The sequence below is a fragment of the Moschus berezovskii genome, chromosome 26, assembly GCF_049115385.1.
Source record: "Moschus berezovskii isolate FMDL1 chromosome 26, NW_MosBer_1.0, whole genome shotgun sequence".
NCBI classification, from domain to species: Eukaryota; Metazoa; Chordata; class Mammalia; order Artiodactyla; family Moschidae; genus Moschus; species Moschus berezovskii.
The window spans coordinates 42,023,247-42,039,761 of record NC_142485.1 but is presented as its reverse complement, the minus strand read 5'-3'; the positions used below and the strand labels follow the sequence as shown (position 1 = coordinate 42,039,761).

The window sequence follows — 16,515 nt, the reverse complement described above, 5'->3', positions numbered from 1 at the left end:
TAGTTACTTTGCATCTCAGCTGCAAATCTATTTTCAAAGTGATGCTTATTCATGCAGATGATATGTCAGGGGTGAACAAACTGCCTCTCAGCTGAAACTGGCAGGGCCCTTTTGGGGCTGGAGCGCCCACCACGGCCAGGTTGAGATGGAAACCATATTCTATTCCCAGAATTTCGGGCTGGCTATGTAGAGCATATCCCTGCTAGCTCTGCTACCTTGAGGAAAAGCTGCGTCCAGTGAAATATACAGGCAGATTTTTGATGTCAGGGTACTCTATTTCATCTCTCAGGCTTACAAATGCACAGCATCCATTCAAAGTGAAAAGCCAAACCTTGACTGGAACCAATTGCAACAGTGTTTATGTCGCTATTTGAAATAATCTCCTGTAAGAGGTAATTCACTACTCAGATCTGCCTCTCTGCTAGGATTTGTGTGGTACTGACTAGTGATGCTGGATATGACCCATTCCAGGAGACATTTAATCATTGGAAAATTTTGTTTGAAGGCTCCCTCCCTCACTTTTTTTTTTCCTGGTCAGACTACATTACAAATTCTATTTGAAACAGGTCACCTACCTCTTTGCCTATTAGTAACAATGCCTAGGAGAGAAGTGAATTCTGGATTCAGAAACCCACATCCATCCCACTCACCTACAACTACTCACTGAAATTTTTATAACTGAAATCCACATTTGTTATGCTGTTGCTTTAAAAATATTGCTTATCCTTAATTAGATTCTCTTTGAGTGGAATTCTGATCTCAAAAGCTAGGTTGAATTACCCATTAGTTGCATGCGGACATTAACAATGCCATAAACACATCCCCTTGTCACCCCCATTTCTTGCAAATATTTACCCATGGAAATGTCAGTTTTGAGTTAATGGACAAACTTTGACAAGAAAGGGTCAGGCAGAAATATTGTAGGGTTTATGAGTCATAATGCCTCTGTTGCAACTGTTCACCTCTGCCCTTGAAGGACCAAAGCTGTCCCCATGTCCCAAACACCTTACTTACAGACACGACATTTAAGTTTCATGTGATTTTTCTGCAAAGAAAATATTACTCGTTTGTTTTTCTTTTTAGCCACTTAACAATATAACAATCATTCTTAGTTTATGGGCCAGATTTGACCCATGGCCCATAGTTTGTTGATTCCTGCTTTATTATGTATGAGGCAGTTTGTAAAATATGAAGCAGGAAGATAGTTACATGATATATATCAAATCAGTGTATGCATTCAAAAATGCATAAATCTTGTGCAGATTTCTTTTATGTAGAATCAAAGGTGAGGATTTAGCAACAATTATATCATTTGTTCTCTGTGGTTGGAGCCAAACCATACAAGTGAATCATACTCCAAAGTGAATTAAGGTGCATGAATTTCTTGACTCAGCTGTGTGAATTCAACAAATACATCCTCTTTATGGAGAGGAGACTGTAGGGGCAGGTGGTGGCTCCATACAAGACCTATCCTTGAAATTGTAGGTAGTTCCTTTACCTTCCCAAGGGCAGGGGCTCAGCTTGGAGCTGCCATTTAACATAAAGATTGTATTACAAAGTCAGTCATTCCTTCATTACAAGCTAATTTAAAGAAAGTTGATTAATACGCAAGCCAGCAGATGATACGGTAGATTTACTGAGGTCCTGGGCGACCAGAGGATTTTTAGAAGTAAAGAATTGAAAATGAATACCTTTGTGGTCACAGCTCCCAAGTGCCTGCATGTTAATCTCCACAACCTGGGACTGTTACCTGACATGGGAAAGGGGCACCTTGACGGTGTGATGGTGTCACAGGTTACCCTGGGCGGTGTGGTGGCCCAATGTAATCAGAAAGATCTGTAAATGTGGAAGAGGGAGACAGTGAGTGAGTCAGAGAGAGAAGCCTGTGAGAAACTGGGCCAGAGGCAGGGATGCGAGAACTCCATGGGTGGTCACTGATGAGGAAAGGGTCCTGGACCAAGGCAGGAGGGTGACCCCCTAGAGGATGGAAAAGGCAAGCAAGTGCATCCGCCCCGAGAGCGTCCAGGAGGGACACAGCCCTTGACACTTCAACTTCATTCCAGCCAAAGCTGTGTGAGACCTGTAACCTGCAGCACCATAAGGTAATACATTTGTCTTGGTTTCAGGCATCAGGTCTGCGTTAATTTGTTACGGTGGTAATGGAAAAGCATTACAGCCTTTTAATGTGTGTGTGCTTTCCTTTTCAGTCTGAAGCAGTCCTGAAAGAAAGGATGTAGGGGAGGATGTGTCGTCCCTCTATGCCTGTTAGTAACTTTTGAGAACCAGTGCTGCTTAAACCCTGCCCGTAATCATCAGCGACTGTACATCTGTCTTTGTTGCAGTGAGATCTCCTGCAAATCCCCTACAATTCTTAGCTGTATTTCTGTTAAATCTGTTGGAATTGGTTTTCTAACAAATCAATAGTTTGGGAAGTGAGACATAAATTATGGGTTGATAGTGGACTTGACGTAATTAGTACGAGATAACAAGAGACCCACTTTACAGGGAAAAGAGGAAATGATCACATTGAAAGGTCTTTATCTATCAGCTTACAATATACTAACAGCTTTATTTTGAACCTATAGAAAGAAAGGACCTGGTGAAATCAAGTGGATCAAAGATGTTTGGACTTATAAAGGACGATGATGAGGGGGGAAAAGAACACCTCAGTGCAATCAGCCAGGGAATGGTGTTTCTGCAGGAATTGGTAGATGTGTTCCATTTCTGCAGCACCTCAAACCAGGTCAGAAACCTCATGAAGCCCAACAGTGAGGACACTGAGCAGTCTCTACAGATACGGCTAACGGAGTCGGTAGTCCTAAAAATTCTATTCAAGAAGGCCAAATTAAGCAATTTAATCCATTGTTAAGTTCATTTCTTTCAAGGTTTCGCTTCTGCCAACAGTAAAAATAAATGAACGGAGGGCTCTTGGGATCCTTAAAGCTACGATGACTGTCTTTGAGCCAAAATAGAACTGTCCAGGCTGTTCCATTTTCTCCAAATAGCTTTACCATAAATTCTGGGGCTCTATTTATAATATATCCATCACGCCTCTTTTTCCACTTACCCTCCATCAGCTCCTCTTTCCCCATTCCCGTGGTAAAAGGGCAGGCAGGCCGTTCTCACCCTGCATCTGTGACTCATTTGTTGACTTACGTAACTTGGAAGCTATAGACTCATCTCGCCAAGATAATTTTCTGAAATGCATTTGGAAATGCTAAAGTCTTTTTTCCCAGAGCGCTCTTTGTGAGCACTCTTCTGACGTTAAGCTAGTTTTCTTATTTAGAAGATCATCACACAAGTTGCGGGGTGTTCCTTGGTGGTTAAACCTCTTTAATGGCAATGACTAAGAAGACAGAAAGCATGAATACTATCCACACGGACTGAAAATTACCAAGCCTCCCTAAGGAGACTAAGGAACTTTATACACCTATGACTTCCAAGAGACGGACTGCTTGTCAAGTTGGGGAAAAAGTCGTCTGGAAGCTGTGTTATTTCTGTGCTCTCGTGGACGCTTAATTGACATGATTCAGAGCCTGGTGTTTCATTTATCTCTGTTCTGTCAAAGTTAACTAGAGTAATCCAAGCAGATGAAGTGTTCCTGAAATTCCATGTTTCCAGTTGGGTGTTATTCACCACGTTACTAGTTAAATCTGCTGTCTTATGAACACACACACACACACACATTTGTATATGTATTTATACTGAGTTTCTAATGCTGCCACCCGAAGCCTTATTTGGGGCACTGAAGAAAGTAACAATGGAAATGAAATGCAGTCCTTATCTGGGAAGAATAGTAATAACCATGAAAAAAGAGCTGTGCATTATAAGTGCGTTATTTTGTTGTTGTTGTTCAGTCACTGAGCCATGTCTGACTCTTTGCAACCCCGTGGACTGTAGCACGCCAGGCTTCCCTGTCCTTCACCATCTGCTGGAGTTTACTCACACTCATGTCCATTGAGTCAGTGATGCCCTTCAGTCTGGATGCTGCCATCCAGACGACAATCTCATCCTCTGTCGCCCCCTTCTCCTCCTGCCCTGCCAGCATCGTTGTTTTTTCCAATGAGCTGGCTCTTCCCATCAGGAGGCCAAAGGACTGAGGCTTCAGCTTCAGCATCAGTCCTTCCAATGAATATTCAGGACTGATTTCCTTTAGAATTGACTAGTTTGATTTCCTTGCAATCCAAGGGACACTCAAGAGTCCTCTTCAGCACGATGGTTCAAAAGCATCAAAGTGTGTGTATGCATACAAATATACATAGACCAGCTACAAATGTGTGTGTATATACCCATGTAAAACTCCCATATTTAGATACAAATATTTCTAGATAGTCATTCCAAAGGCTTCTCACATACACCTATACCCTCTTGGAAAAGCAACTACAACAACAAAACAAGAACACTCACCACCTATTAAAAAGGGGAAGACTTCTCCATCAAACAGTACTTCTTTTCATTAAATTGGTGCTTTCTGTTAGGCTTTTTTTATTCACTCTCAAGGCATTCATAGTCCTAAGACAATCTCTCCTGGATAACAATCTCTTTCTCTCTCTCAAAGATTCTATCATTAAGAGACTCCCATGGCTACACCCTTCCTTCTTGCTAATTTTACCCACCCTGTGATGTTTGCTTGTCTCAGTTCTCAGTTTTCAAAGCTTTTGCAAAAGATACTCTATACACAAATCTTTCTCTTATTATTTCATGCACAGTTAACCAGTTCTTCATTCAGAATCCTTTCATACGTGCCCCATAACTTTCTATGGAAACGTAAGTGTCCATCTTATGCTTTTGGGGGCCGAACAGATGTCTGCTTCCTGGAATGAACTGTGAGCCCATTGAGGGTGCGGCTGGCACCATGTAAATTGCCCTCATCCTTGCTCTGCTCTGCACACCTGGGAGTCTCTAAATAAACCCCTTTTAAAAATTTTCTATACTTTTGTTTTTGCTCATAGTGTGAGCTCCTGAAATAGCAGCACAATTTAAGATGATAAAAAGTTAAGCTCATTAAGAGAAGGCCATTCCTGTCTTCTCACACACTGCAATGTCTCATCAGCACCGTGATCTGCCAAGTGCAAACACGAAGTAAGTCAGCTCTGGCATCTTCTTCTTGTTCGGTCTGTGACATCCAAGGGGCAAGAGCAGTGACATGCATCTCGCTGAAGCCAGTGAGAATGTTCATCTGTGCAAGGCAGCAGGAGGAGGTGGACTGCGAACCCTGCCAGAGATGGGGCAGACGAGCCCAGCCCAGACAGGAGGGAGGCGGCAGCAGGTTGTACATGCGTGCAGGGCCTCAGCAAATCAGGCATCAGGCATCAGGCATTAAGCCAAAGGTCAGGCAGAGAAGAGCCTGTCCTCCAAAGCTTAAGGACTGAATGTCAGGAATCGCTTAGAATGAAGCCGGGAAAAGGCCTGGGCGGACAGCTCTCGCCGTCTATTGAGAAAGACAGTTAAGAGGCAGGGCTCTGACAGTGAGTCAGCAGAAGGTCCTGTGCTCCTCTCGTCCACCCAGGGAGGCCAGCAGGCAGGGTGGCTGCAGCCTAGGAGTGAGCTCTCCTCTCCCGGCCTCAGGGTGCCTGCTCCCGTTGGAAACCTGCGCAGTGTAGGGGATCTGATGCGGAGGCGACAGAGGTCGCGTCTGTACCAAATGTTCCAGCTGCAGAAAACTAGTCTGGGCCTGAGTCAGACACTTGGGGAATGAAACCTTCAGTATAACCCCCGGCTCCATCCAACATTCCGGCAGGTTCTTTAACACCACCTGCAAAGACAGGCGTCAGGTGGGCCTACAAGAAACGATGTTCTTTGACTCCTGGATCACCCAGACTTTCAGAACAGCTAGCAGTTGGCTGTAGGAATGGGTGCATGCCCATATGATTTGCTGATTATTAAAAAATCTTAATAAAGATTCCTATAATAAATAAACATAGGCATTACTCTAAGACTGTGAAGTAAAAAAGAAAAGAAAAAAACCCATGACATTGAATTTCTGGATCACTCACCATTTTCTCTTTGATGTTATTTTTAGCAATATATATTAAGAGACTACAAAAAATGTTTTTCCTGTTAATCTCAGGGTCAGATGAGTCTTAGCCTTGCCCATTTCAAAGGTCTTAAATGAGTCTACTCATTTTTTAGGAAACTTTTTCCCTCACTTGACATAATGACATTTCCTTATGTAACCAGCTGGGGAGATGCACTCGCCTCTTGAGGGTACAGGAGGGTGGGAGGTGAGCTGTCCCTAATCACAGGGGGCCAGGGCACAGCCCTGAAACTTGCAGTCATTGGAATCTGGGCCACATCGACCAAGGCTCAGCTGGGCCATGGTCTGGCTGCTGCAAATCTGCTGACCCTTCACACAGGGATACGCGGCCTTTGGGCTCAGTCTGTGGCTGCTCCTCCCAGCTGGCCGCATCTGCACTTGTCACCTTCAGGTCACAAGTGCCATCACAGCAAGCTTCCTCCCTCCACCCACAGCTCTGCAAGGAGGTCCCGGGCTGCTGGAGCCTCACGAGGCTGACCCAGGCTTTCTCCCTCACGGGCAGACCCTATGGTCCTCTCAGTTCAGTTCAGTTCAGCTCAGTCGCTCAGTCGTGTCTGACTCTTTGCGACCTCATGAATCACAGCACACCAGGCCTCCCTGTCCATCACCAAATCCCGGAGTTCACGCAAACTCATGTCCACAGAGTGGGTGATGCCATCCAGACATCTCATTCTCTGTCGTCCCCTTCTCCTCCCGCCCCCAATCCTTCCTAGCATCAGACTCTTTTCCAGTGAGTCAACTCGTCGCATGAGGTGGCTAAAGTATTGCAGTTTCAGCTTTAGCATCAGTCCTTCCAATGAACACCCAGGACTGATCTCCTTTAGAATGGACTGGTTGGATCTCCTTGCAGTCCAAGGGACTCTCAAGAGTCTTCTCCAGCACCACAGTTCAAAAGCATCAATTCTTCGGCGATCAGCTTTCTTCACAGTCCAACTCTCACATCCATACATGACCACGGGAAAAACCATAGCCTTGACTAGACAGACCTTGGTTGGCAAAGTAATGTCTCTGCTTTTTAATATACTATCTAGGTTGGTCATAACTTTCCTTCCAAGGAGTAAGCGTCTTTTAATTTCCTGGCTGCAGTCAGCATCTGCAGTGATTTTGGAGCCCCCAAAAATAAAGTCTGACACTGTTTCCACTGTTTCCCCATCTATTTCCCATGAAGTGATGGGACCAGATGGTCCCCTAGTCATCACAAATGCAGACTTTGGAGTCACCCCCACCTGCATTCACACCTCTCCCAGCTGGGTCACCTCTACACTGACTCTCTTGGACCCACAGACTCCTGTTTGTGAAGAATCACACACACACAGAGTACACTGGACACTCCTGGTCACCACGCAAGTGTCCTTTCTTGTGGACATCTTCCCATCCTAAAAAGATTCAATTTTTATTTTAAAATGCAGTTCTACCCTAGCAGCAATGAGATTCAGGGAAAGATGACTGCTTGCTGAGCTTATCCATATATACATGGACATGGAACAATGGACTGGTTCAGAATTGGGAAAGGAGTACGTCAAGGCTGTATATTGTCACACTGCTTATTTAACTTATATGCAGAGTACATCATGCAAAATGCTGGGCTGGATGAACCTCAAGCTGGAATCAAGGAGAAATACCAGCAACCTCAATAAGCAGATGATAGCACTCTAATGGCAGAAAGCAAAGAGGAACTAAAGAGCCTCTTGATGAGGGTTAAAGAGGAGAGTGAAAAATCTGGCTTAAAACTTAATGTTCAAAAAATGAAGATCATAACATCTGGTCCCATCAAATAGATGAGGGGAAAGGAAAAGCAGTGATGAATTTTATTTTCTTGTGGTCTAAAATCACTGTGAACAGTGACTGCAGTCATGAAATTTAAAGATGATTTCTCCTTGGAAGGAAAGTTATGACAAGCCTAGACAGCATATTAAAAAGCAAAGACATCATTTTGCAGACAGAGGTTCATATAGTGAAAGCTATAGTTTTCCCAGTAGTCATGTATGGATGTGAGAGTTGGACTATAAAGAAAACTGAGCACCAAAGAATTGATGGTTTTGAACTATGTTGTTGGAGAAGGCTCTTGAGAGTTCCTTGGACTGCAAGGAGATCAAACCAGTCAATCCTAAAGAAAATCAGTCCTGAATACTCATTGGAAGGACTGTTGCTGGAGCTGAAGCTCCGATATTTTGGCCACCTGATGTGAAGAGCTGACTCATTAGAAAAGACCCTGAAGCTGGGAAAGATTGAAGGCAGGAGGAGAAGGGGACGACAGAGGATGAGATGGTTGGATGGTATCACTAACACTGTATATGAGTTTGAGAAAACTCCAGGAGATAGTAAAGCACAGGGAAACCTGGTGTGCTACAGTTCATGGGGTTGCAAAGAGTCGGACATGACTTAGTGACTGAATAACAATCTATACACACAATAAACACTCATCTCTATGCAAGGAATGTATGTGCCATATGACAAATATTGTGATAGTGATCCATTATATAATACACTTCAGATTGATGAAGATGATATTGCATCAGCTTTTCAAATGTATTTATGACCTTCTATGTGCCAAAGCTGGTTCAATTCACCAGGAATATGAAGTGGAATACGCTCTTGTCCATGAGTTCACATGGTTTACGGTCAGTCTGATTGAGGGTGTTAGGAGCTAACTTGTGGAGACATCACCTTTAAGGGTATAATTAGAGAAATGTGAGGTCATGAGGGTGGCACCAAGTCCATAGGACTGGTGTCCTCATAAGGAGTGGAGATTAGCACACAGACACATGCAGAGTGACGGCCGTGTGAGGACCCAGGGAGAAGACGGCTGTGTGCACACTGAGCGCACAGGCCTGGAACAGATCCCACCCCACAGCCGTGAGAAGAAAGCAAGCCTATCATCACCTTGACCTCAGACATCCAACCCACAGAGCTGCGAGGCAACAACAGAGAACTGTCTATGGTTTAGTCTCTCTTTTTAAACTATTAACTCTACTTACATCTTATTTTCTCTAGCTTTATTGGGGCATAATTTACCAAAAAATTTTGTATATACGTAGAGTGTGAAGTGTGATGAGTTTATGCATGTTATGCATGGTGAAATGATGACCACAATCAAGCTAACTACCATGACCATTGCCTCAGCTCCCTTTGTGTGTGTGTGTGGTGAGCACATTTCAGATCTACCTTCTTAGCAACTTTAAAGCATGTAATACAGAATCAAGCATGCAATCCAGTCATCCAGTGTTGTTCACTAGAGTTACCATTCTGTACACTGGTTTCCCAAGTTACTCTTCTAACAAAGAGAGGCTTGTACCTTTGGCCAGCATCTTCCCACTTTCCAGTCCTCAGCCCCTGCCAGCCTCTCTGTTTCTGTGCGTGTGATTTGTTTAGATTATAAGTGAGACCATGCATATTCATCCGTGTCTGCCTTATTTTTCTCAGCATGCTGTTCCCTGTTCCAGGTCAATCCCTCTCAGTGTCAGAGAGGTGGGCAGTGGCCATTCAGACATCTAGGTTTTCTTGTTTTGCTGTGTGTTTTACTTTGAAGAGAAATTATATTTCCCATTTTACAAACATGGAACTAAGCCTTACAGATTAAGCCTACAGAACGTGACAGGTAAATTCATTTCATTAATACTGAATCTTGAACTTACTGCCGTTTAGATCTCGAAAGCGCACACCAGTGCAAGTCTGTGGGACTATGAGGGCTGGTGGAGGCCGACTCCCATCCCAGAGTACACCTCTTTGCCCATGAGCTGGCTTGTGAATCCTGGATGCTTCCTGGAAATGTGCAGAAGCCCAGGTGAGACGGAAAACAGGTGGGTCTCTTGGTGAGCCTGGGAGGACCGGCTGCTGGGGAACCTGGAGAGAGCCTCCAATGTGCTCAGTGACCTGCAGATGCCACTCTGCCCTTCATCCAAGTCAGGGCTGCTGGCCTTCACTGCTCCTGCATGTCGGGAGGTCCTCCTGCAGGCAGGGTTGAATGTCTTGTTTAAGCCACTGAGCTATCAAAGCATACTGAGGAGCATGAGCCTGCATCCAGGCTGCTAGCACGAGCTCCACGTGGGAGTTCCACAGAGCTGTGAATGGCAGGACTGCTTCGTTTTATGGCTTCTGGGGCTGAGTGTGTACATATGTGTGTGTGAGTGTGTTTGTGTATGTTACTGTTGTTCAGTCTCAAAGTCGTGTCCCACTCTTTGCACACCAGGCTTCCCTGTCCTTCACCATCTCGTGGAGCTTGCTCAAACTCATGTCCATTGAGTCAGTGAGGCCATCCAACCATCTCATCCTCTGTCGTCCCCTTCTCCTTTTGTCCTCAATCTTTCCCAGCTTCAGGGTCTTTTCCAGTGAGTCAGCCCTTTGCATCAAGTGGCCAAAGTATTGGAGCTTCAGCTTCAGTTTCAGTCCTTCCAATGAATATTTAGGACTGATTTCCTTTCGGATTGACTGGTTTGATCTCCTTGCTGTCCAAGGGATTCTCAAGAGCCTTCTCGAGCACCATAGTTTATACATATCAATTCCTTGGCTCTCAGCCTTCTTTATGGTCTAACTCTCACATCCATGTGTATATATAGAGCATGTTATCCAAGGAGAGACTGCTGAGTGCTTGTTGCTTTTTAAGAATATGTTTGTGCTGATAGACGATAAACAGATCCTGTGGCTTCCTAGGCATTCTTGTCCCTTATGATTTTCCTTATTTATAACTATGGGGTTAAACGGATTAAAAAACAAAGAGTACTTTTATTTTTCCTTTTGCCATTTTTCTATAAACTTTTAGTATCTACAGAGATGTTAGTGGACCTTAAACCACTTGGAGGGAATTATCGTAATCAATTTGAATTTTTACCTGTGCTCCTTCTCTGTAAGTCAGTAATAAGAACTATAGTCAAATGCTTCATGGTAACATTTGAAAGCATTTCCCCTGACACCAGGTGTGAGACTTCGAAACCCCTATCTAACTCACGATTCAGAGCTTGGCAAAGAATATCCAATCAAGAGATGAAGGAAAGATAAGAGGCATGTAAATAAAGACACAGTATTCTCAAGAAAAAAAAATTATCTTTATAAGAACTAGAAGGAGTGAAATTTTGTCAAGAAACATTAGTACCAAATTGGATAAAACCAAATTGGATAAAATCCACTAAATATTATATTTAAAAGCATTCACTGGCACAAAAGAGTATTCTAGAGAAATGTAGCTCAAACTGACATTCTGGGTTATTTTTTCTTCCCCAATTAATGAGTAAATAGTAAATAAGAGGAAAAAAGATGAGGGAAATTAATATTAGACACAACAGGCATTTTAAATATTTTCCCATAGAGACATGGGTAGGTAGATATTAAAAATGGCATGCCAATTTGCATACCATTTAGGAAACCTATCTTTTCTCTTTGAGAGAACCTTGTAACTCTTTCTACATCAATACATATTAATTTGTGAATTTTATGTACTACCCCATCCAATTAATATGCCATTACTTGCTTAACCAGTGCCCTAGTGTAGTTACGTGATGCTACTTGTGATATCTCAATAAATTTCATAATAAACCACATTATAATGAGTAGCATTTATTGCCTTATTGCCTTAGGACCAATTCCTAGAAGTCAAATTTATGGGTCAAAAGTGATGCATCTCTTCAAGACATTTTTTAAAAAGCATGTTGAAAATTTCTCTCTTAAAAAAAATATAAACTTCGAGAAGAAGCCTTTCAAAGCTGCTCCATGAATATATCCGATGATCTATCAGTTCCTTTATTTTAGATCCAATTCAATTGCCACCTTTTTGCTGAGCCCTGAGCACACGTGTTTCTCATTGCATTGTTCCATGCTCTTTCTCATGTCAACACCGTTACCACGTCTGTTCCTGCCATGAGATTAAAAACTACCCGAGGCCATGGAATATGCTTTATGTTTGAGTCCCCTCTGTATGCAGTTGTGTCTTTTCCATGATACAGAGGAAATCTTCGGAAGCATTAAGGGGCTCCTAACACACTTAGAGGAGAAGGCAATGGCAACCCACTCCAGTACTCTTGCCTGGAAAATCCAATGGATGTAGGAGCCTGGTAGGCTGCAGTCCATGGGGTCTCTAAGAGTCGGATGCAACTGAACGACCTCCCTTTCACTTTTCACTTTCACGCATTGGAGAAGGAAATGGCAACCCACAACAGTGTTCTTGCCTGGAGAATCCCAGGTTTGGGGGAGCCCGGTGGGCTTCCGTCTATGGGGTCACACAGAGTTGGACAAGACTGAAGCGACTTAGCAGCAGCAGCAACACACTTAGAACCGTTTTTAATTTTTTTTTTCCTGTTATGACTAACTGCACCTCCCTAAGCCCTGTCATCCATGTTTCATAAAATCATAACTTATGTCCCTATGACCGTGACACCTACATGGTATAACTCATTATTTAGTCTCAAAATACTTGAGGACCAAATTCACTGTTTTCATATTGCCTGGTGAGTTTCCTGTTCTGCTGGGAGGTAAACCCCCATGGTTCTTCAGTTTGGGCAGAGTGTGAGTTTCATATATGTCTGTGTAGACATGGGATGCCTAGGGTGTTGAATTCTTAGCATCTTGAAAAATTGTCTCCAAACTGTGAGAGCAAGATTAAAAAAAACCCAAAAAACACCTGTTTATTGCTAGCTGGTACAGCTTCCCAGGTGGCTCAGTCGTAAAGAATCCACCTGCAATGCAGGAGACACAGGTTCAATCACTGGGTTGGGAAGATCCCCTGGAGGAGGGCATGGCAATCCACTCCAGTATTCTTGGCTAGAGAATCAAATGGACAGAGGAGCCTGGTGGCTACAGTCCATGGGGTCGCAGATTCAGACATGACTGAGTGACTGAGCATGCAGCACAGTTTCTGGGTCAGCCTCTTTTGGCTCTGCAAGTCAGTCATGTTTGTTTGGCTCCCTTGACACCTCAGGTCTTTGAATCTGGGTCCAGGCCTCCCCTCGTTGCTGCTGGAAGCCTGGTTTCAAACTGTCCTTCCTGTGGGGCTGCACGCCTGGATCTTAGACACAGAAGAACATGTTGAAATTCAGGGTGCTTTTCTGCACGTTCTGCCCAAGCAGCTTGAAAGGGAGAATTTTCATTCAGAGCACTTCCCACACAGAGCAGAGTCTTTTTACACAAAGTGAGAATCTTTTTCTGGGTGGCTGGAGGAAGCAAGCAGAACCTGGGGGTTCACAGACTTCCCCAAACTCAACAGGTCTGGGCTTTTACACTTCTGCTCACATGGGTGACTGAACAACAGCACTGGGGCAGAAACAGTCCTGCAGCCAGGGAGCAGGGGGTGGGGTGCTCAGAGCTGGGCCACCCCTACCCCTCCTCCGAGGACTCAGCAGGGCTGGGGGTGAGCGGGGGGCATGGCAGGGGGGTGCTGAGGACCCAACGCAAAGGGGAAACTGCAGGCTGGCTCCAGTGGCATCCAGCCTGGCCCAACTGTCCTTTCCGGAAGTGCTCTGGGAACTCTTTGCTCTGAGTAAAGGGATTACTTGAGAATATTCTTATGTGGCCTCTCCTCACACTTGTCTGCCAATTTTTGAAGCTGCCACCACCCTGATCTGACCCAGATACGAATAGGATGAAAATAGCCAATGTAAATTAAAAGACAATTGCTCCTTGGAAGAAAAGCTGTGACAAACCTAGACAGTGTATTGAAAAGCAGAGACATTACTCTGCCAACAAAGGTCCATCTATCAAAGCTATGGTTTTTCCAGTAGTCATGTATGGATGTGAGAGTTGGACCATTAAGAAAGCTGAGCACCGAAGAATTGATACTTTCAAGTTGTGGTGCTGGAGAAGACTCTTGAGAGTCCCTTGGACAGCAAGGAATTCAAACCAGTCCATCCTAAAGGAGATCAACCCTGAATATTCATTGGAAAGATTGATACTGAAGCTGAAGCTCAAATACTTTTGGCCACCTGATGCGAGGAGCCAACTCATTGAAAAAGACCCTGATGAGGGGAAAGATTGAAGGCAGGAGGAGAAGGGGACGACAGAGGATGAGATGGTTGGGCTGGACATGAGTTCAGCAAACCCCGGGAGATGGTGAAGGGGCGGGGAAGCCTGGCGTGCTCAGTCCATAGGGTCACAAAGAGTCAGACACGACTGAGGGACTGAACAAGCCAGGAGGTGACTCAACAGGCCGGGTGCAATCCACTGGCGCAGGGCAATTACAGCATTCAGCCAGGGCTGGACTGGTGACCGTCTGCCCCCGGTTCCATGGACCTGAGGAGGGGATGGGGTGCAGACCCCTGCCTCCTCTCAGTAGGGCAGTGGCATCAGATGCTCTTATTCGAGTCCTCTGGTCCTACATGGGTTCTCCTTTTCCACCTGCATCCTCAGAAGGGGGAATATACAAACCATGACCCAGTCAACACTGATGGGTGGACGCCTGGTCCCTCAGGTATGTGACAGCCACTATCATGGTGTCCTGCACAACACACGCGTGTGCTGGAGGCACCTCCTGGCAACTCTGCAAGTCCCCTTCTGCGTCATGTCCTATCTGACATGTCACCAGGGCTTGCAACTGGCCTGAGCCTCGGGGTCTCCTCTGGAACTTGGGGATGTGGGCACTTGACTTATATACTTTTAGCAAAGATAAAATAAGTGCAAGTTAAATACAGTTTTTGCAGTTTTATTAGATTTTCGACTTACCATTTCTTTACCAGATTACAGCACAACGTCTTAATTGATCTCTTGCTATCTAAAATCGGTGATTATGATAACAATGGAAAATAGTAGCTAACCCAAAATAAGTATTGTTCAACTGTCAGCCCCTTTCGTATGCTTTCTCAGAACGTAGTCATTAGATCTGCTCTATACACTGGTTATTATTTTAATTTTACATATAAAATTGGGGATCTGTGAAGTTCAGGAATTTGTTACGAAACTACCAAGAGCCTGTGAATGAACCCACACCCATTTTCTCTTAACTCTTTACCACGGAGTTGTACTCAAACTAACTTTTTAACTTGGTGCTTTCGCTATTTTCTCAAAGTAAGCTGCAGTCCTGACTCCCTGTCTAACAACATTCACTGTCCGTTTCCTCTTAGACCCTGAGAGTGGATTTACCTTCCTTAGACTGTCACCTAAGATCTTCCAATCTGATTTTTCCATTTCTTGTCCAATAAGACTTGGCTCAAAGACCACTTTCTCTCTAATTTCTTAAGGATTCCCCCAACCAGCATGGAATTTCTCTGCATTCCCACAGTGTCTGCATTTTAGTGTCTGCATAGCGCCTTAGGTCTTATAGCATCACTAGTTGTTGGGTGTCTGTCGTCTCCCCAGGAGGCAACAAGTGAACTTTTGAAGGCAGTACTGTGTGACACATGCACACAAACACACACACACACACACACACACACACACACACACACACACTGCCTGTGTCAGTGCTTTGTTGCACAGACCACTCATCGGGCACTGGGGAGGCCGAATAAAAAAACAGATGAATGTCACAGACTTGAATCAGTATTAATCTTTCCTTTCCTTTTTTAGCTGTCAGAATGCTGTTTTTTTTTTTTTTTCCTTCTGCTTTTGGCTCATCAATCTTCTTCAACTCTGAACTTATCTCAGATTTTCACCACCCTTTTTGAACTATGGAACACATAGCTGAGACTATTGAAAAAGTCAGTGTGACTGGTGCTCAGGTGAAAAAGAATAACATCTTGATTTCTGTTAATTAGACTTAAATATTGTTGAAGAGATTTATGCATACCATTCTAATCAGTACAATGAGGATGATACAGGGTCTATGTGTAAAGAAGAATTCATTAATTTACACAAAACTTAAGTCCAAAAAGGGGGTTTTGAAAAGTTTAGATAACACTTGGAAAACAAGTTGAAAAAAAAAGATGCTTGTTAAACACTGGAAGACCTAAAGCCAGGATAAGACTTAAAGGGAAAATAAGACATGGTGAGCCAGGATGGAGGCTACGGCAGACTGCATCCCCATGTTTGGTTCCGGAGCTTTGAGCATCCAGAACAGAGGGGGAGTCAGGGTGGATACCTGCACACTGGCTGAAAGCCAACCGTGTGTTGGGGACTAGAAGGCATGCCGCAGATCCACGAGTGCCATGGAAAGGACCCTGTTTGAGGTCATGAGTACTATCACCAATAGCATCCTGCCAAGGAAAGCGAGGAGGACTTTTAAAGAAGGCATCTTAGAATGTGTAGACGCGTGTCCCTAATATCAAGGCTCAGTAACAGCTATGAGGGATTCGGTGGTGGGGCAGGGACCACGATGTCACTGGAGCAGGTTCTGCGGTTCAATTACCACATGACTTGCATTGCAAATTCATTCTATGTCCTTACCACCGTGGGGTTGGTGGAATCCCTCCGGGGCCAGGCTGACCCCTGGTCGGTCCTGGGGCCTCTTCTCTGTCCTGTGATCACCCTCCCAGAGAGTCCATTCAGGCTCTCAGCTTCTGATGCTGCCTGCGGGCGGACGATGCCGGTGTTTGCGGATGCCAGCTGGACTGCTATCCTGG

General features: G+C 44.4%; 1 protein-coding gene across 1 annotated transcript in view; it reads right to left on the bottom strand.

The window, feature by feature from the left end:
- CSMD1 (CUB and Sushi multiple domains 1) overlaps positions 1–16,515 on the bottom strand; it is a 1,848,896-nt gene that overhangs the window by 787,791 nt on the left and 1,044,590 nt on the right. The gene's annotated exons all lie outside the window — the stretch shown is intronic.